The sequence below is a fragment of the Pinus tabuliformis genome, chromosome 9 (genome assembly GCF_031772625.1).
Source record: "Pinus tabuliformis cultivar Carrire ecotype Pingquan chromosome 9, CPIR1, whole genome shotgun sequence".
NCBI classification, from domain to species: domain Eukaryota; kingdom Viridiplantae; phylum Streptophyta; class Pinopsida; order Pinales; family Pinaceae; genus Pinus; species Pinus tabuliformis.
In genome coordinates this window covers 541,001,707-541,024,643 of record NC_142307.1, presented here as the reverse complement: position 1 = coordinate 541,024,643, position 22,937 = coordinate 541,001,707, and the positions used below count along the sequence as shown (strand labels likewise).

At 39.6% G+C, this 22,937-nt stretch overlaps 1 pseudogene; it reads left to right on the top strand.

Annotated features, from left to right (window-relative positions):
* Positions 1–2,506: 2,506 nt before the first annotated feature.
* Positions 2,507–22,937, top strand: part of LOC149149657 (pentatricopeptide repeat-containing protein At1g31920-like) — a 33,423-nt pseudogene continuing 12,992 nt past the window's right edge.

Below are 22,937 nucleotides of genomic sequence, written 5' to 3'. Positions count from 1 at the left end.
CAAACCCTTAAGATAGGGCAACACCATACATTCACTCCTTAAGGAAGGAGAACACTCCACAAGCCATATGCCTGTTCATACAATATTCCTTGACACCTCTCAACGGGGAGTCTCTAGCCTCTATATAGGCATCATAAATACAATACCATGGGTCATTACCATAGTTCCCTCAATGCCATCTATCTAATACCATGGGCTTATTACATTATTGTTAACTACTTATGGTCCCTTACATGATATGGGTTAACCACCTTATTTATTACTATGGCCCATCCCATTATTACATTATTCCCTTGGGTACCTCCCTTTGTACCCCATATTATCCCCCCTAGGTATACTACACCTATTTCAAAACTGCAATCCCCTCTCAATTAACACATCTACACCCTTAGCGCATTGAGGAGTCGACTTCCATGGGACAAATATGGGAGTCGTTCATTCCTTCTCTCAAGCAATGATTCTCAATTCTTATAACAAGGATAATTAAAACAAAATTGATAAATGACCCCAAAGCTATGGCCTCTCAACTGACACAACAGCCGATATTGACAATGCCCTTGCCTCCCCACACAACTCTTCAACGTGGCACTCAAATTATTACTGGTATTCTCCCTTCGGTGTTGCAACAAACCCTCATGACAATTGCTCTCCACGAACTTTCAACCTTCCTACAAATTATGTGCATTTTAGTGTATAATTCCCTTAGCCCATGTGATTATAATAGTTCTACATCAGATAAACGATTGTGAAACTTGCAAGAAACTCCAAGACCAATACTCTCAAATAGAAACAATAATAGATGTGTGAAACTCTTGGCATATATAGATCTGATTTGCCAACTGAAAAATAAGAGACCAACTAGGGTGATATCAAATACCACCGAAGATGGAAATGCCAATTAGGGTGAGAAGAAATCCCATTGAAGTTCCCTGCATAAAACCCTCAGGCTGGTAGGATGCACAACTCTGATGCCACTATAAGATCCCAAACAACTAATTAATCAATAGATTTGGAACATTTCAGTGTTTTAATTGAAATGCTAAGAGGCGAAACACAAAACACAAGGGATAAAACAAAAAAAATGCAACCCTTATTTATATTATTATTTGAAAGTGATACATGCCAAAATGATCAACCATGAAATCCCCTTGCTAGATGGCATGTACGGCTGCTCAACAAGACTACACTAAAACATTGAAGCACAATCATGGACCTTGAATGGATCCACCAGACAAAGTCACCGCAGGATTTTTGTCCCGAGATCAAAGTGGAACTGACCATGCTAAGTTCTCAACAAACACAATAAGATAGACTACTTAGGATGATCCCACTGTCAGGCTCCTATCCCATTTTATAGGTTTGATGGACTCTCTAGAAACTGTATTTTATTATTTTCCCTAAAAAACCTAAGGCAAATATGTTTGGCTCATACCATGGAAAAATACCATGGGAGATTACGTCCACTTTAACCATATCAAGAAAAGGGAATATTACAATTGTAATGAAGAGTACTTCATCTTCTCACCCTGTATTCGACAAGGGGGGAATTGATGGAATTGATATGGTCTGCTATAGGTTTGAAGATTTGTTAAGCGAGCTTGTGTCAGCTAGAGTTGTACTGCTTCAACCTAGAGTCCGAGTTTAGAAATCAGATTCAGAGTTTTAGACAGATTATTTTGATTTATGCTATATGGGAATGAGCATGATTGCATGTTTTTGGCATGCTAAGTTGGTTTGGGGAACTATTATGACAGTTCGAGAGTTGGTTTGAGGATCTGTTATGATAGTTCCAGAGTTGATGGCCATCCTTAAACCATCATTGATTGAGACTTTGCATTATCCCATATTTGGGCACTGTTTGTGGTTTGCTCTTAAAAACCATCATCCTTGGTTTGTGGTCATCCTTTGGAAACCATTTCTGAGAGACATTAAGCTTTTAGCTAAGATGCATTTTTACACTTTTAGCTCTCATTCTTGGACTTTGATACATCCCTTCGGATTAAGGTGGGAATGTTAAACACCTAATCCTTGGGTTATGATTTGGGTTAGTGTGTATTATGGTAATTAGTTGTTAGAGTTCAAGAAAACCCAAAAACTGAATCAACGATTTTTTTGTTGTATTTATATGTACATTATGTACATCATTTATTGATACAATTCTTAATATATAGTTGAGTTTCGTTTCCAATTTTATTATCTTCCAATTTCAAACCAAAATTCAAAATTTAATAAATCATTTGTGTATTTATGATCATTGTGTTTTTGACTCACTATTAACATGTGAAATTTTTTAACATAATTATATTATTAAAAAATATTTTTTTATCAAACTTTTATTAGTGAAAAGTTAATTTATTATAAGAAAATTACTTTCGAAAATTAAAATTTTAAACATAACATTTTTTTCACGAAAAACATAAAAACCCAAAATAACATTAATTTTTTTTTGTATAACTTTAAAAAACAAAATCGAACCCTGCTCATGTCTCTCATCAATGCCCAAACGTACCGTAACACCATAGAATACTGGGGTTTTGATGTTATGAAACTTCAATGACACCTTAGAAATCCCGGGGTTTTGATGTTATGAAAACTTCAAAACGCATTGTAATGCCACGGGACAGAAATCAAGAGTTTCAAACCCCGACAGAACAAGAGTTTCAGACCCCGACAGACAACCTGTAAAACACGGCGTGATGCAGCGAGATAGAAATCAAGAGTTTAGAACCCCGGGAAAGAGGTGTCGACTTCAAAATTTATCCCCAAATTCATGGCTACGTTCAGAAACAAGTACACTCAGAAATAATACCAGAACATGTGATCATAATTGTGCCCTTGGGCAAAGCCTTTCTATTTGCTCTTCTAACTCTGTTAAATTAAACCATCCCATAATTACCAGTAGTCTTCAATGTATTGAACAACTGAATCATCTCCCCAACAGGGAGCAACCTTCGTTTACCTTACAAGACCATGACTATGGACTCCCTTCTCTTTTCTGTCCTGAACATGGTTTTCTCATATTCGGGCATTGAAAAACCACTCAACCTCAACACTCGACATGTTTTGGATTCGTTCAGGTTTATAGCTGGCCTGAAATTACGCAAAACTCGAAGGCCTTGGCCATCGCCATCCTAATCGCATGTTTTGCAGGCAATTACGAAATGATATCATTGAAGCAGATACTGCAAGCGTGTACAGATATCAAAACGCTAAAGCAAATCCATGCCCGCATATTCACCACGGGATATAACGATGACTCCTTTTTACTCAACAAAATTGTGAGCATGTACGCCTCGTTTGGCAGTATGGGTAACGCACGCCTTCTTTTTGATAAAATAAACAAACGGAATGTATTTTTATGGAATGTGATGATAAGAGGATGTGGCCTGAACGGATTGTTCGAGGAGGCGCTGGCATTTTATTGCCAAATGCAAAGAACAGGTACGCTACCCAATAATTTCACTTTTCCCTTTGTGTTCAAGGCGTGTGCCGCCATATCATCTCTGCAAGAGGGAAAACAGATTCATAGTCATGTAATCATAAATGGGTTTGAGTTGGATGTTTTTGTGGCAAATGCCCTTGTGGACATGTATGGCAAATGTGGTAGTTTGGAGGTTGCACGAAAACTGTTTGACAAAATTCCTGAACGAGATTTGGTCTCATGGAATGCAATGATTGGAGCGTATGCTCAGAATGGACAAGCCCACGAAGCCTTGGGACTCTTTAACGAAATGCAATTGACAGAAATGGTGCCAGACGCTATTACAGTGAAAGCCCTGCTCCCCGCATGTGCTCATTTAACAGCTCTGCAACAGGGAAAATCGGTCCATGGATTTGTAATTCGGAGTGGGCTCCTTTCAGAGGTGTCTGTTGGGAATTCTCTCATTGATATGTATGGCAAAAGTGGGAATGTAGAGTTTGCACGCCAATTGTTTGAGGAAATGTCTAAGAGAAATGTGGTCTCATGGAGTGCAATGATTGCTGCATATGGAATGCATGGAGACGGACAGGCTGCTCTCGCTATCTTTGCACAGATGAAACAGATAGGAATTGCACCTGATGATGTCACGTTTATCTGCATCTTGTCTGCGTGCAGTCATTCAGGTTTGGTAGACGAAGGCCGGCGATGTTTTGATAGCATGGTTCGAGATTTTCGCATCAAACCTCGAGTTGAACACTATGCATGTTTGGTTGACATTATAGGCCGCGCAGGGCAGCTGGATGAAGCACGGGATTTAATTGAAAACATGCCTTTAAAACCAGATGCGGGTGTATGGGGTGCTCTGCTGAGTGCCTGCATAATTCATGGGGATATCAAACTAGGAGAACATGCAACAGAACACATTTTAAACTTAGACCACAGAAATCCTGGGCGATATGTGCAGCTCTCAAACATCTATGCTGTTGCTGGCAGATGGGATGATGTTGCAAATGTGAGAGAAATAATGAGGGAGATGGGATTGGAAAAGGCCCCTGGCTGCAGTATGATTGAGCAAAATAGCAGAGTGTATGCATTCCTCATGGGTAGCAAATCACATACCAAAACTGAAAATGATTATGTAATGTTGGAGTCCTTGGCTCCTCGGATATAGGAAGAGAGATATACTACCAACACAAACCTTGTGGTTTATAATGTCTAGTTGGAGGTGAAGGGACATATGCTTTATGGCATGCGAGCGCTATATTCAGGACCATATTGGAGCAACAAAAAGCTTGTGTCTGCAGTGATTGCCACACTGCCGGAGTTTGGAGATTGGTGGGAAGGAAGTCACTGTACGCGATAGAAACCATTTCTACCAATCAAATGATGGTTTTTTTCCTCTTGGGGATTACTGGTGATGCTGACAAAAGTGAACAAACATAAGCTTGCTTTGTTAAAAAACAATACATTAAGTTTGATGCTTTTCCCCATTTTATTAAAACTCATTTGGAGATGATTCGGTTATGGGAGAGGGGATGTATATTATCCTTGATGGTAAACCATTGGATGAAGTCCGTGGGTAAACTAGAATCATAATGCACATGAAGGTCAGGCTGCTGCATGCTCATATTGATAACTATGATTTATTGACCTCAGCTATAAAAGGAGTGCAAGAGGGACATTTTCCTTCATCCGTTTTCTGTAGAGAAATGCTATACCACTTTGACAACCAGTTTGGGACAGAAAATTTCGAGATAGAAGCATCATGGATATAAGAGGTATAAGCATCATGGATGCAAGTGGAAGAAGAGGGTTACTCACCAACTATGTAAGACCAAATTCCAGCTTGTTCTCCCATCCGTTAGGGGCACTAAGAGATAGGCTGATGACAGCATTACTTCTAGCTCCAAATCAATGCATACCAGAGGGACCATTCTCCTTCCCCAGAGACCTCAGAGACATCAGCAGACTAGATCCCTTATCAGCAGGCAGATCAGATCGCCCAGGCACCGACAGCGAGTTATAATGTCCAGACAACACAGACAACACAGGATACGGTCCATACCTTCCGCTAATTCTTCTTCAGGCATCATCCTATCTTGAGTTTTCTTCATTCAGCCTCAGATGTTAGGGGAAGTAGACAACACAGGATACGGTCCATACCTTCCGCTAACTCTTCTTCAGGCATCATCCTATCTTGAGTTTTCTTCATTCAGCCTCAGATGTGAGGGGAAGTAGACGTACTGGATCATGACTCTTCTTCAGGCATCATCTTATCTTGAGTTTTCTTCATTCAGCCTCAGATGTTAGGGGAAGTAGACGTACTGGATCATGACCCGGTCCCTAGATCATTTCCCTTTGCATATCTCCCTCCCGTTGCAGCACGCGGCACTTGAATCTGAGGGTTTTCTCATGCTTTAACACATGGTTCATGTTTCTACTTTATGTCTTGTTCCAGGACTCTCCTTATTACTCCAGCTTGGTATTGACATCATCATACCAGCAGTCAGATTGACCTACCTTTGTGGTCATTTGTTCGACATTAATATAATTATCTCATTTTATATTATCTAGAAGTATTTTTTTATAAATATCTAACATTGGTTAAAATATTCTAATATTCTATTATGGTATGCTTTCCAAACTAATTTTCGTTCTATTAAAGTTGACTAAGTCATACTTTACCAGAATTGAGTCTTTCAGTTGCACTGTAAATTACATTTGAATTGTGGGCTCCAGAATTTGGATTCAAAAACTTGCAGATTTGAAGAAGTTTAAGTTCAAATACCGCAGTTGATTTTTATGTTTTGATTATGCATTTTGAGTGAGTACTACTGAATAGTTGGTTTTCACAGTATTTTACTTATTGTTCAGAAAGGGAAAATTAAAAGGAAATGCAAAATTGGGAGATTATTTGGTTGAGAAGTAACGTTTAGGTTTCAATTTTTATCCCCTTTTGATGTGAGAAAAGGGTTACTGCTATTTTTATTTTTTATTTTGCACTTCAAATTTCCAGCGGTCATTTTTCTGCCTAAAAGACTAAAAGAGAACATGTTCGATCTGACGTGTGGACTAATACATGATTGGCTAGAAGCAGCTCAGTGCCAAATTTAAACAATCAAGCAGTTGTAGGTGATTTAGTTAGGATAGTCGTTAAGTGTGCCAAGTCAGTTAGGTTGTTGATTACATTTGTATGATGTATCTGGAAATTGTTGTTGGAAGACTGAAAACACAAGGGCATGACAACGATGAACAAATTCCTAGATTTGATTTATGGTTTTATGTAGAACTGAATAGGATAAATTGAAAGAAAAGAATATAAATGATTTTGAATTCTATTCAAACTCGAATTCAAATTTCAAATTTCAGATAGACTGAAAACACAAGGGCATGACAATGATGAACAAATTTCTAGATTTGGTTTATGGTTTTATGTAGAACTGACTAGGATAAATTGAAAGAAAAGAATACTATTCAAACTGGAATTCAAATTTCAGATAGACTGAAAACACAAGGGCATGACAACGATGAACAAATTTCTAGATTTGGTTTATGGTTTTACGTAGAACTGAATAGGATAAATTGAAAGAAAAAGAATATAAATGATTTTGAATTCTATTCAAACTGGAATTCAAATTGCAGATATAGATCCACATTCTGAGAAGACATCTACCTCTAGCCTTTCTTTTTCCCAGAGAAGTTTGCTATAAAGTATCTTTAATGATAGTCTTTAGGACTCTCAATCTTTGCCTTACTGCTTTTTAAGTTTTATATCCTCCCATTTTTCCTTTCTTTTAATAATCGAGATTACATGCGCCATGAGTACCTATTGGAATTGGCAGAAGGCTCGGCTCCAGCAGGGCAGCTGTCCAGAATTCAGGAATATGGGGTGTCACAACTTTTTATATAACTATATTTTCTGCTTAAAAAAAAGCAGAAAAATCTTAGGAAAATAAATTAGAAAATTTAGAATAATAGATTCTAGAAATTAACATGCCAATTTTATTTTTCAATAGACATTATTCTGTATGGCATTGAATGATTTTAAAAAAATGAATTTCAAAACTGTCAATTCATAGATTTACTTTAAGAAAATTAGAATTTTTTTTATGTGGTAAACATAATTCAATTTTTTTTACAAAATGCTGAAGTCAGACTATTAATAAAAAATCCATGATGAATATGAATAAGAAAGTACATCATAAGTTTGCAGCGCAGATTCACATTCTATATGTCATATATAAATTTTAATATATTGAAACCTTAAATGGCAAAATTATAAAAAGGTTATCTTATTTTGAGAGTTCTAAGAGTTCAAGATCAGAGAAATGAAAGTCGAGTAGAGTATCATCTTACTGCTCTTAGTCACCACCCTCCATTGTACTGTTGCTTCACTGATCATAAGGAGCACCATGGTCAAAAGAAATAGTGGTATCTTGTCATTCATTGACAACAGAAGCAAAATAACTTCTCATGACTTACCCTACCCATGCAGGGATGTCTCATGAAAGGGATCATTGGAAGAGGCCAAAGTGAGGTCATCCATCTAGAGTTAAGGACATCCAAGTCTGCATCTTCAAGATTCACATCCCACAATGTTGAAAGCCCCTCTTCATAATCAAAAGGATTCCCATCATTCCACAACATTGTAGGCCTCACTCCATAACCACCCTTTAATCAAGTGGTAAGGAAAATATTTAAGTGAATGTTTACAAGATCTCTCACATTTGTTTGATTGAAATCAATTTCACTTTACCAAATAGATGAATCCATAAGTACTCAAAGGGTTTTCGATTGTTAAAGAGATGCAAACCTAGGAAAGTATTCTAGACACTGTTAAATTGTCTAAACCATGGTAAACAAATCTTGCACTGAAAGGGTCCCTATAGAAAACTAAAAGGCAGAAAATTAAAAGCCACTCGAAACCAATGTTAAAATTTATAAACACATACCATAGAAAATATACAATGAAATCTCAATAAATGACTAGATCAAAACCTGTTGTTGCTTTTCATCGCTTCTACTGAAAAATTGTATAAGAAAGTGACGAATTGCTTATTGCTAAATTAGAAACTTGATAAGAGATACATGCCCTAAACTTTCTCTTATAGAACTAAGAAGGGCATACTTAGGTTCAACAAAAATAAATCTAACACTTAGATCTTGGATTTGCATGTGAAAAGAGTGTGCTTCAAGAAAATAAGTGAGACTTCCTTGGGATCTAGACCCTACTTAATTAATAACTACCATAAATAAAATCTAATTTCTCTATCTAAACATAAAACAATGCTTGATCAAAGTTGGAATTGAAGAATAAAATGATCATATTCTATCTATTGCTCGTGCATCCATGTGCCCTCGATGATGGAAGTCTACATCAATAATGATGCACCCTCTGGTCTTCTTCACTATTGTCTGCTTGTCTATAAACCACCATAAAACATGCGTCTTCTTCACCACATGTGCTTATGTACAAACCACCATAGAACCTATAAAATCGTGTTGTATGGATTTGTTGAGCGTCTCATGCTATTCTAACGCAAAGAACCTAGATCTACCACAAGTGCTTTAGTGCTATCAAAGACTATTAGACACACACTTGCCAACATTCCCTCTTACTAATAAAGGTTTTGTCCAAGCATCCAAGTCTTTCATTGAACATTTCAAACTTCTACTTTTCTAAGTGATTATTAAAGATATTATCAACCTTTTGACATCTAAATTACTCTAGAGAGACTACCTTTTTCTAGATCTCGTCCTTAAGAAAATGCTATCTAAATTCAATGTGCTTAGAGTGGTAGTGGAATATTGGATTCTCACAGAGTTTGATACAACCAAAATCATCACAATCAATCATTGTTGGCTCCAACGAATCAACCACCAACTCTATAATTCGAAGCTAGATGGCTTCACAACTAGTGGTGCTTGTTGCCATGTACTTAGCCTCTGTTGAACTCATTGCCACTGAAGCCTACTTCTCATTGAACTAGGAAATCACTCTTGAACCTAAATTGAAGCAACATAAAAAGTACTCTTCCTATCACTTGCATCTTCTACCTAGTCATAACAATAAATCCATGCAACAACAACTCACCATCTCTTACATATCGCAGACCATAATGTACCATGCCCTTGAACTTTTGGAGCACTTGTTTTGTATTTGTATAGTGAATGCTCCTTAGTGCAATCATGTATTGGCTCAAGTTGTTAATTACAAAAGCTATATCGGGTTTGGTGTTAACTAGATATATCAAGGATCTAATTCATTGTGTATATAATGAAGGATCTACCAAATCTAAATCAAGGTTATCATACAACCTTACTTTCAACATCACAAGAGTCGTCATGGGTTTACAATCCATCATGTCGAACATTTGCAAGATCTCAATTGTGTATTTCCCCACACAAGGAAGGTTTCAATTGTACCCTGCCACATCTCTAAACCCAAGAGTGCATCAATGCAGTGTCCTTAATGTCAAACTCTTATGCCAATGTAACCATGCACCTTGCAATAAAATTCTCTAAACTCGTTATATATATATATTGCAAGGTGCATGGTTGCATTGGCATAAGAGTTAGATATATATATATATGAACAAGTATATTCAATCTATCAAATAAATAAATTATGATCTACAATATTTTTGGTGAAACCCATACCTAATAGGTACTCATCAACACTAGAGTACCAGGCACAAGGTGCTTTCTTAAGCTCATAAACAGATTTATTTAATTTGCATACATGGGTTTCAAGGTCATACACCTCAAACCCTCTCATCTGATTTATGCCAAACTTTTTATTAATTCGAAAATATAATTTATAGAAGGTTGTCTTAACATCCATCTAATATAATTTCCAACCAAAATAAATGTTAGAGACACAATGGCCTTGATAGAAGTATACCTAATAATTGGGGCAAAAGTCTCTTCATATTCAACTCCCCCTCTTTTGGAGAATCCCTTGCCTAAATACTAAGGTTTATTCTTCTTTATGTTGCCATTAGTTTCATGCTTCACTTTGTACAATGACCTAGAATCAACCACCAATTTCCCTTCTGGTCTATGAACAATATCTCACACGTCATTCTTTACGATGGAGTCATACTCATCCACCATGGCATCCTACCATCCCTACTCACTTGCTACATCCTCATAACTAAAGGGCTCTACATCTATTATAAAATGCATCAAACCAACATAGCTGGGAAATTTCTTAGGAGGGTGTCTTACTAAAAAATAATTCATTGGAGCACTAGATTGCTTCACTACCTCTTGTAATGTCGGTGTATGCCACCCTAAACTCCTGGTTGTATTGGGTAGTAAAGTTGTCTTTGTCCTCGTACTACAATTTGTTTGACCTAAACTTGAACTCCTCAAAACCTATGGATCAACTCTTCAGGCAACAAGTATTCTCTCCACCTCAATCAAAACTAGGTGCTCCTGGGACCTAGAAGACCATGCATCCTCATCTACCTTCACATCTTGGCACACTCCCATCTTCCTTTGGGATGGAACATATATCTTGTAACCCTGTTGACTAGGACAACCTTCAAATTAGAGACTTCAAGCTTCATCCTCTTCTCCTCTAAAACATGAATATAAACTTGACTCCCAAGCACCCTAAAATGAGAAACATCTGGTTTCTCCCCTATGAAGGATTTCTATGGGGTACTTGTCCTACATCAAGAGTACATCAATGGACTATCCTTAATGTCAAAATCTTATTCAAATGCAACCATGCACCTTGCAATAAACTTCTCTAAACTCCTTGATATATATATGAGAAGACCAAGTATATACGATCTATCAAATAAATAATAAAGTTATGATCTACAGTGGTTTTGGTGAAGCCCATTCCTAATAGGTACTCATCAATACCAAAATACCAATCACAAGGTTCTTGCTTAAGCCCATAAATAGATTTATTTAATTTGCATACATGGGTTTCATGATGATACTTCTCAAGTCCTCTCGTTTAATTTATGTAAAAAAAATTATCAATTCAAAAATAGAATTTATGGAAGGTTGTATTGACATAGAAGTATACCTAATAATTCGAGCAAAAGTCTCTTCATATTCAACTCCCCCTTTTAAGGAGAATCCTTTGCCTATATACTGAGGTTTTTACTTCTTTATGTTGCCATTAGTTGCATGCTTCAACTATAACAAAAAAGGCCATTATTGCCGGAAATAATGTTGAAATTCAGTGTTTTTGAGCCAACAAGTTGGCTTCAATTGGCATCGCAAAACCTAGCACAACTTGGCATCTTCACACACCTTCACTTGGGCACCAAAAATAACACCAGGAATATCACTAGGAATAGCACGAGGAATAGCGTTGGGAATAGTGCCAAGAACGGTTTCTTTCATTCTTGCTTCCATTGTTTCATCAATTTGTACTTTTAGTTTTGCTCCCAATTGTGTTTCTTGTTTTTCTTCTAGTACAACATCAAAAATAGCTTCTTTTTTGGCTTCCTAATTAACACCAAGTTATGATTCCATTATAACATCTTTTCTTGCGTTGAGTTTTGATTCTAATATGGCATCGCTTGTTGCAACTATCTTTGCTTCCATTATAGTGTCCTTTTTTGCTTTTAATATTGCTTCCACTATCACTTTTTGGTTTGCTACCTGAATGGCTTCTTTGTTTGATTTTAGGGAACACCGAGTTTGGCTTCCGATATTACTTCCATTATTACTTCTTTGTTTGCTACTTGAATTGCTTCTCATTTTGCTTCTTAGTTAATGCCAAGTTTGGCTGCTAGTATTGCTTCCATTATTACTTATTGGTTTGATACCTGAATGACTTCTTCGTTTTCTTTTTAGAGAACACCAAGTTAGGCTTCTAATATTGCTTCCATTATTACTTCTTTGTTTGCTACCTGAATTGCTTCTATTTTTGATTCTCAGGTAAAATCAAGTTTGGCTACTAATATTGCTTCCACTATTACTTTTTTGTTTGCTACCTACATTGCTTCGTTTTTTGCTTCTTAGGTAACACCAAGTTCAGCTTCCAAGATTTCTTCTGGTGTGCTTCTAGTTTGACTTCCATTGTTGCTTCTAGAATTGCTTCCTTGTTAGTCTCATGGTTTTCTTCCTTTTAGTTGGAAGGTTTTCTTCCTATTTAGCATTTGAGTTTGCTTCTTTTTTAGGTCCAAGGTTTGCTTCTTTTTAGTGTTGGGATTTGCTTCTTAATTAACCTCCAATTTTGCTTCATGTTAAGCAACCAATTTAGTGATCCAGATTTAAACAGGAACACAACAAATTACAGACATAACCATAAATACAGAGATGCAGCAGAAATAATACTTCATTTCATTAATGTAAAATATTGAAATATGCTTACAAACAGAAGTGGAAATAAACTAGCTCGAGCGATGGTAGCTTATCTTTGAGAAGAGATGTGGCGGCTACATGCCTCTGAACTGCATTACAATGAGGCTCAAGGGCCTTTTCATTAGTGAAAAATAAGAGCAAACCCTAAATAACCAAAACCCTAACTCGAGGAGATATAACACCAAGAGTTTATGGGCCCCGTTGGGGTTAGTTGGACAACCAACTTCCCAGGGTCGTGACTTGGTCATATTATCTCCGCTTGATGCGCATGATACCCCGTTGGAAAGATATCTCCAAGGATTACAAGAAAAAATAAAATTTTATTGAAAAATTACTAGCGGTAGATTTCCAAAAAGCCATCGTTTAGGGCCTCAAAATGACTTCGGAAGTTTAGGACCCGAAAAACTGCTAAAAATAGTAAACTGTGCTACAATTAAGGAAACTGAAAAAATGAAAGAAACAATGGTGGGGGTCCAAGTGGAATTGGTGGGTGGCCACCAATATCCACCTAGATCATTCCTCCCCCCTTAGGAAGCAATGGCCCCCATTGCGTTGAGTTCCTCCATGAGATGAGGAAACTTCTGCTAAACTTGGTCCGTAGTGAGCCACTTGCCCTGGTGAAGGAGTTGGCCTGTTTTGACAACTCGATACAGTTGGATCTTTTGCTGGCGAGTCTGCTTGATCTGCATGTCCATGATTCGATCAGTGGCAACTTGTTCCATGCAATCTGGATTTAACTCTGCTGGTGTGAGTTGTTCTACAATGTTGGATGTGTCTAGTAATGGTAGAAAGTATGGTCGAAGGCGGTCCACATTGAACACTAGGTGTAGGCCAAGGAATGGGAGAATGTTGAGCTCAAATGCATTGTCCCCCACAACGTTGGTAATGGTGTAAGGAACATATCAGAGTGGTCTGAGTTTCCAATAGGCTTCGGTAAGGCGTTCCTTTTGCAGCTGAAAACAGACTTTGTCGCCTGCCTGAAACTTGTGTGGCACCCGATGTTGATCATGTCACTGCTTGTACTTGGCATTTGATTTCTCCAGAATGTCGTAGACCTGCTGGCGAATATGTTGGATGTTCTCAATGAAGTTGTTTGCCTTATCGGTTTCGGATTGGACATGAGCTGAATCTGCCTGAGTAGCTGCGAATGGCATGGCCACATCAATGGGACATAGTGGCTAGAATCCCAAACCCACTTGAAAAGGGTTGTGGCCATTCAAGCTGTGGAGAGCCCAATTATAGATGTGCCGAACATAGAGGAGGCTCTCATCCCATGTGTGTGGATGCCTTGAGTTGTACATGTGCAGAATCTTTACGATCATCTTGTTGACGTCCTCTGTTTGGCCATGGGTTTGGAGATGGAAAGTTGTGGACTTAATGAGTTTGGTGTCCAGCATCGACCAAAGACTGGACCAAAATGTACTGAGGAACTTGCTGTCTTGATCTAAGATGATAGACTGTGGGATCCTAAAGTGTACCCACACTCATTCAAAGAAGAGTTTAGCAATGGCTTCTACTGTAATATTCTTCTTGCAGGCCGCCATAATGGCCATCTTCGAGAATCTGTCGACGACCACAAAAACATAGTCGTTTCCATGCTTAATAGAAGGAGGGCCCGACATGTAATTCGTGGAGATGGATTTCTAAGGTTGACTAGGGGTAGGAAACGGAGTATAGAGGCCTTGCTTCTTAATGGTCAATTTGCAATGGCGCAGGCAATGCAGGATCTGATGTACTTCCTGACATCCTGTCGAAGATTCGGCCAATATAAATACTTCTGTAGTACCACCACCATTTTCTTGACCCGAAATGCCCAACAGCCCGACTGTAGTGCACTTCCCAAATCATCTTGGCATGCTCGCTTGAAGGAACACAAAGGTGACCCAGGTGGCATAACAGGGCATCCTGGAGGTGAAAATATGGAACATGCTGACCCTCCAAGAGCGTCTGGTATGTGTGGCCGAATTCTGGGTCGCTTTTGTAGAGAAGTGGCCAATCAGAAGTCTCGTGCCTACAAGAGTTGAGCATGGTGGTTAATGCCATGATCGGTGGTCGACTGAGGCAATCTGAAACATTATTAGTGCTGCCCTTCTTATACTTGATATTCAAATGGAATTGTTCAGGTATGTGGACCACTTATAATGGCGATCATTCTACAACTTCCCTTGCATCTGTATGAACTGTAGGGGCCGATGTTCTGTGTGGATGACTGTTTCCTTCCCCAAAATGTAATGCTTCCATTATCGGCAAGCCTGCACAATGGAATACATCTCTTTGTCATAAGTGGGATACTTCTAGACTGTGTCTGGAAGTATCTCAATGGAATATGCCACTAGATGCCTGTGTTGAGTAAGGACTGCCCCAATAGCAAATTCAGAGGTATTTGTCTCGATCTCAAATGGCTGTTGCAAGTCTGGTAATGCGAGCACTGGTGCCGAGAAGAGTTGATGTTTCAACTTTGTGAATGCCTTTTGTTGAGATTCAGACCAAAAGAATTTTGCTTTCGCTCCTCCCTTGGTGATTTGACTCAAGGGCCAAGTGATATGAGAGAATCCCAACACGAACCTGCGGTAGAAATTGGCAAGACCCAGAAAGCTGCAGAGCTTTGTCGGAGTGGTTGGAAATGGCCACTCTCAAATGACTTGGATCTTGGTTGGATCCACATGCAACCCCCATTCATCAATAATGTATCCCAGATACTAAACTTGGGTCATGCCAAAAGTGCATTTCTCCAAATTGGCACGTAGCTTGTGTTGTCGCAGTGTTTGGAGAACCTGTCGGATCTGGTGGAGGTGCTCTTCCCAACTCTGGCTGAAGATCAAGATGTCATCCAAGTATACCACTACAAATGAGTTGGTGAATGGCCACAAGATTTCATCCATCAGCCTCATGAAGGTTGCAGGAGCATTCATCAACCCGAAAGGCATAACCAACCATCCTCCTTGGCTTTCAAGGAAGTCTTCCACACATTGGAGGGTTTGATTGGTACTTGGTGATATCCTGACTTCAAGTCGATCTAGATGAAATATTTTTCCCCATTCAGTTGGTCCAAAAGGTCATCAATCCATGGGATTAGGTACCTATTCTGGACAGTGATCTTGTTCAGTGCCTGATAGTTAATACAAAGTCTCCAAGACCCATCCTTCTTTTGTACCAACACGATTAGCCTCCCACAGGGTGATGAACTCGGTCAGATGTGACCTTTCTACAACAGCTCCTGAATTTTTCTCTTGATTTCGTCGTTCTCCAAAACGGAGCACCGATAGATTGGTCCATTGGGCAGTGGCACACCTGGGGTCAGATCGATGGAGTGCTTAACCTGACAGTGCAGAGGCACCCTTGCGGGGGATGTGAAGATGTCCTTATACTCCTCCACGACCTTGTCCATTTGTTGTTTTCATGTGGAGGGGCCCTATCTGGAGGTCGTGGCCACCGTCTTCTTCTTTCCCTAAAGGCGTATCACTAGGAAAACAAATTTCCCAGTTTTGGAAATGAGCTTACTGCATTGTTTTGCAATGACTAAAGAGGTGGCGGTAGGCGGTGCCACCTCCAGTATCCTGTACAAATTGTTTCCAAAAGTAATAATAACAACATGAGGGCTTGAATCATACACAACATGTCGCTTTAGCAAGTATGGTTGGCCTAATAATACATCACAAACATCAAGGGCAGAAACGTCACATAATACCTCATTCGTGAAGGGCTTGATGTTGTATGGAAGGTGACACTGCTAGCTCACGCGAAGATCCCGTCCTTGGTGAAGCCACCCGATGGTGTACGGTTGGGGATGTGTTGTGGTCGGTAAGCCTAGCTGTTTCACGATCTCTGCCGAAATGAGGTTCTTTTGGCTCCCGCTATCGAAAATGAACTGTAGCGGGGAACCCTTTACCCACATCTGGGAGTGGAAGAGGCGCTCCTCCTCCTCTGGATCTTCGGGTTCCTCCTTCTATATTTTCATGGTGGCAATGGTGGCGTTTGGCTCTGCATCGATAATCTGCTTCCATTTGTCATTCCCCTTGTCAGGTTTTGACTCGGAGTTTGAACATGGATCTAATTCTGAAGCCTTTAGCTCAGCCACCAATGATTGCTTGGCCCGACACTCACTTGTGTTGTGAGTGGAGCTCTTATGGAACTCACACCACTTTCCCGTGTCCTTCTTCGGCTTCGCGATGTTGTTCTTTGCTTGCGGCTTTGGCGGATTATCTTGGGCCACCCCGCCTTGGCTTTATCCATTGTTTTGCGGTTTGGAGGCACCTTTCCCTTGCTTCGGATTCGCAGATCCAAATACTCGCTTCTTCTGTTTAAACTTCTGCTCGATCTTAACAACGTATCGGTATGTCGTGTTGAGCGAGGAGATGTCCAGGAGCTCCATCTCATCCTATATGTACCTATGTAGGCAGTCACAGTATTTGAGTGCCAAATGCTACTCAGAATCCTTGATACCCAACTTTGTGCGAAGGGTATGAAAAATATTTGTAAACTCCCGCACGTCTTGGTCCCATCCCTACCACAGCGTGGTCCACTTATGTATTTATCCTCATAGCTTTCGACAGGGTAGCACTGCTCCTTAATGGCATCCCAAAATGAATTCCAAGTGGGTGCGACTGAAAACAATGAGGCCGTACTTTCATCCTTCTGCTCGCAGTAGGTTTCCCACGAGTCCTTGACATGGGGGGAAACTTTGAGAAGAGCGAAAGTAATCTTTTCACTCCCAGAAAAATCATGAACATAAAAATACCCTTCTAGCAGATTTAACCATTTATCTACAACATCTACATTTATCTGACCCTCAAATATGGGAATGTCAAAGTTAACTTGTACCTTAAAGGGTGTGGCACTTCCACAGTAGATGCTGGAAGTAGATGTGTCACCCCTGGGTAGCCGCTGAATGATCTGGGCAAAGTTGTCTATCATCGTTTTCCTTTGTCGTTCAAGGACCTCTTCGAGCTGTTGAAATATGGTAACAAGAATATTCCAATTTAATTTGTCATTGAATTAAATTGTGAATTAAAATCGAATTTAGTTTTAACAGCTACTTGGAAATAATTAATTAATTTATTTTAAATTAATTAGTTGGAGAAATTAAAGTTAGAAGTCTTTCTGAAGTCATGCAAGAGTTATCCCTTAAATTAAGGAGATAAGATTGAGTTATGTTTGAGTTGTAATTAGTTAACTCAGTTTACTGAGTTAAGTCCAATTAAATTAGTTCCAAACTATTTGAGGAACTAATAGTGAGTTAACAATCAGTTGATGCATTAATGCACTCAACTAGTGCTACTCCAGTTAACTGAAGATTCCCTCATCAAAAACTCATGCATGTCTATTCTGAGAAAGACCCAGTTGAGATTAATGTTCAAGGACAGTGTACTATCAGTTGCATGTGTTTTCTCATGGAGAAAACTCATGCATGCAGTCAAGGATTCATCCTTGAGGATTGCGCAGTTTTGAAGGCTTTTTTTTCCACTTGGTAATAGGCTAATCATCCACAAGGAACAACGCAAGGAAATAGGAGCTTGGAGGGCAGAGAGGAAGGCTGGAGAGAAGCCAAGATTTCCTGTGAGCATCTGTGAGGATTGTACTGAGAGCTGGCTAGCTGTGAGAGCTAAGGCTTTGTATAATTCCTATGTATTTCCACCATGTATGATAATACAATAATGTGGGGTTTTTATTTGAGACTTTCCCCAAAGTATTTTCATGTGTATTGTGCCATTGATTCTTCTTCTTCTAGTTATATTATTCAGCTCGATCTTTAAGCTTCCACAAATTGATAGTAGAAGTAGGTTATAGTATTCTGCTTTGATTTATATTGCATTATCAGGTTAACCTATCACAGATTTTGTACATGGTATCAGAGCTGTGAACAGTATACTGAGAAGAGAATTCGAAGTTTGAAGTTCGGGGTTGCAGGTGCAAATCGAATTCATGTCATACGTCAAGGTTGGCCAATGGCATTCTATGGATTGAGACTCGAGTATGCCTTGGAAGGTAGCTTGAACTACATAGCATGGACATATAGAATGGAGGCTGTATTAGAAGACAATGGCTTGAAGGAATTCATTGATCAAGAAATCCCAAAGCCAACTTCAACTAATGCACAAGAGTTGGCTGAGTGGAAGAAGTGTGTGGTGAAGGCGAGACCGATCATCTTTGAGGGAGTTCGAGACCATATTGTCTCAAGTCTCCATGGAAAGGATACTCCATTTTCAATGTGGAAGACATTGAAGGACCTCTACTAGAACAGTAGCGACCAGAGGAAATTGGCGCTCAAGGATAAGCTTCGAAGAATCAATATGGAGAAGGGCGATACTATTTCCACATATCTGAACAAGCTCACCACCTACAGAGATGAGCTTGGCAGTGTGGGAATAACTACTTCCGATGATGATATGGCGATCCTCGGGATCCTCGGAAGGATCGGAAGGTGAAGCATTAGACTCTCAGTTTGAAATGGACTTTACCCTTATCGCATGCATAGTGTCATCGATGATGGATTGTGTCTAGTATCTTGACAGTGGAGCCTCATTCCACATGACCAGTGATAAAAATTTATTTAGTGCCTTGGAGGAGAAAGACCTCAAGATGCACATAGAGATGGGTGACGACAGAAGGTATAGTGTTTCAGGAGTGGGCACGGTTGCTTTTCAGAGGGAGCATGGAGTTCCTCTCACCTTGACAAATGTGATGTATGTGCCTGGACTGAAGAAGAACTTAGTATCGGTCGTGATGTTGGAGGACAAAGGCTACGATATTGTCTTCAGTAAAGGAAAGGCATTCCTAAGACACATAACTATGGGTTAGACCAAGAGGATAGGGATTCGGGTGAAGAATCACTATAAACTAGAGGTAGATGATTGTGCAGCATTGAGTATGAAAGCAGAATTGGTGCAAAGCCAAGACATTGGCGAGTTGTGGCACAGGCAGTTGGGCCATTTGCATCATGGGGCTTTGAAGATAATGCAGCAAATATCTACAGGACTCCCCAAAAGTAAACTTGAGCAAGTTGACACATGCAAAGGTTGTACCTTGGGAAAGTACACCAAGTCTTCATTTCATGATTGAGACAGTCGAGCAGAGGCTATCTTAGAGCGAGTTCATACTGATTTGTGTAGACCATTCTCGACGACATCCACAACGAAGCAAAGGTATTATGTGATTTCCATTGATGACTATTCTCGTAAATGCTGGATTTATTTCATGCAGAAGAAGGACCAAACTTTAACAAAGTTTTTTGAGTTCAAAGCTTTGGTCGAGAAAGAGTCAGGAAAGAAGATCAAGGCCTTGAGAAGTGACAACAGTGGAGAATATGTCTATCAAGAGTTTAAGGACTTCTGTGCAGTGGAAGGAATTAAACGAGAGTTGACGGCACCTCATAACCCACAACATAATGAGGTGGCCGAGAGGAAGAACATAACTATTGTAGGGGTAGCACGAGCAATGTTGCATGACCAAGGCCTACCACTTCACTTGTGCGCTGAGGCATGCAACATAGCGGTCTATTTGTAGAATAGAAGCCCACATCGCATACTTGGGATGAAGACACTAGAAGAAGCTTTCTCTGGTAAGAGACTAGATGTGGGTCACTTCAGGATCTTTAGCTCATCGGTATATTGCCATGTGACAAAGGATATATGGAAGAAGCTTCAGCCGACATCAGAGTTGGGGATATTTGTGGGGTACACTGATACACATCACAACTATCAGGTGTACTTGTACCAGTCGGAGGACAGTGGTTCGCAGAGATATCAAGTTTGATGAGCAAAAGGCCATGCGAGTTTCCCTTGAGAGGGAGCTCCAACTACAGGTTGTGGAGGAACTGTTGGTTCCTAAGGTAGAGGATCCCCAGACTGATGCAGAGCAGCCGCATGCAGAGGTTCTAGGAGTGGAGACATCCACTCAAGTAGAGTCTTCTAGAGATGGACGGAAGCACACAAGAGAAGCTAACATATTGTTGGAGGATGTGAGAGAGAATGTGGGAACACCATCTTCTCAGCGCAGACAAAGGAGGTCACCTGAGAGGTACACTGGATACATGGCCCTTGCTGGGGAATGTGTAGAGATCGAGCCATCTTCCTTTGAGGAAGCAGTGGAGCAGCCAATTTGGGTTGATGCGATGGTGGAGGAGTATGACTCCATAGTTCGTAATAGTGTTTGGAACGTGGTTCCAAGACCGGAGAACAAGTCAGTTGTGAATTCTCGTTGGCTTTATAAGGTAAAGCAAGCTGCTGATGGTAGTGTGGAGAAGCATAAGGCAAGATTTGTTGCCCGTGGCTTTACACAGGTTGAGAGGATTATATTGCTGCAGTATATTTCGACAGAGGAACAAGATGCTGACATTTTGACAAAGGCATTGTCAAAGTGTAAATTCAAGTTCCATAGAGACATGATCAGGGTGGTAGATAATCCCTTTCTTTTTGAGAGGGAGTGTTGAAATATGGCAACAAGTGTAGAAATTCTCATTGTAGATTAAACTGATTATGCAATGTACTAAAGAAAAATACTTAATCTACTTCTACAATTAAACTTGCAGAAGCTTAATCAAATTTGAGCAAGATCAAACATAACACATATAATAGAGAAGAAGATTCAATCACACATGAAACACAGAAAAATATTCTGGGGAAAGCCTCAGCTAAAAACCCCGCTATCTGTATTATCATACAAGTGGAAATATCTCAGGATTACACAAAGCTTTAGCTCTCAAGCTATCTCGCTCTCAGTACAATCCCTCACTGCTGCTCATAGACAGAATAGAAAACACATATGCCTTCTCCTCTGTCCTCGAAGCCTCCTATTTCCTTTCGCAGTTTCTCCTGGGTCCTCCAACTGTAACCTATGTGTTTCTCACCTCACACGCCGCTCTGACCTCTATAGTAACTGCACAATCCTCAAGGAATGAATTCCTTCTGCATGCAAGAGATATTCTCATAGGAATATTCTAGCAACTAATAGTACACTGTCCCTGCCTTTAATCTCAACTGGGTCTTTGTCTGAACTGACATTTATGAGTTATTTATGAGATAATACTCAGTTATCTAGAGAACACTAGTTGCATGCATTAACTGACTGAACTCACAATTAGTTCCTCAAACTGTTTGGAACTAATTTAACTGGACTTAACTCAGTAAACTGAGCTAACTAATTACAACTCAAATACAACTCAACCTTATCTCCTTAATTAAGCGATAACTTCCTCAATCAAAGGGATAACTGTTGCATGTCTTCACAAAGACTTCATGTTTGAATTTCTCCAACTAATTAACTCAAGATGAATTAATTAATTATTTTTCAAACAGCTGGTGAGACTAAATTCGAATTTTAATTCTCAAATTTGATTCAAGGATAAATCAAAATTGGAATATATCCTAAAATGCTATCTATAGCAATGCTATTTTTAGCATTTCTTGTTGCTATTTTCAACACTCCCTCTCAACAAGAAAGGGATTATCTGCCACCCTGATCCTGTCTCTGTGGAACTCGAATTTACACTTTGACAATGCCTTAGTCAAAATGTCAGCATCTTGCTTCTCGATCAAAATATACTACAACAACATGATCCTCCTCGCCACACAGTCTCTGAGATGATGATACCAAATGTCGATATGCTTGGACCTATCATGAAATACTGGATTCTTAGAGAGTTTGATACAAATTTGATTATCACAATAGATCACAGCTGGATCCATCCTCTGATCAAATAAACCAACTAGAATTTTCCGCATCCAAATGGCCTCACATGTTGCCTAACTTGCAGCCATGTATTCAGCCTCTGCTGAGCTGAGTGAAATTGACCTTTGTTTCCTACTATACCAAGAAACTGCAGCTAAACCAAGGTTGAAAATTCCTCCTGATGTGCTCTTCCAATCTGATGGACTCCCTGCCCAATTTGCATCTGTGAAGCCCTGTAGCTTCACTCCCTCTGACCGTCTGTACCAAAATCCATACTAAGATGTGCCTCTGAGGTATCTCAAAACATGCTTCACTGCCTTCCAAAACAAATTGGTAGGCTGAACCATAGCTTGACTCAACTGGTTCACCGCGTAGCACAAATCTGGTCGTGTGTTCACTAAGTACATCAGTGAACCCAAAAGCTGCCGATACATAGTAGCTTCTACTACTTCTCCTGAAGTATCATCCTCCTTCCTCTAGTTACCTGCTAGAGGAGTTTGCATGGGCTTGCACT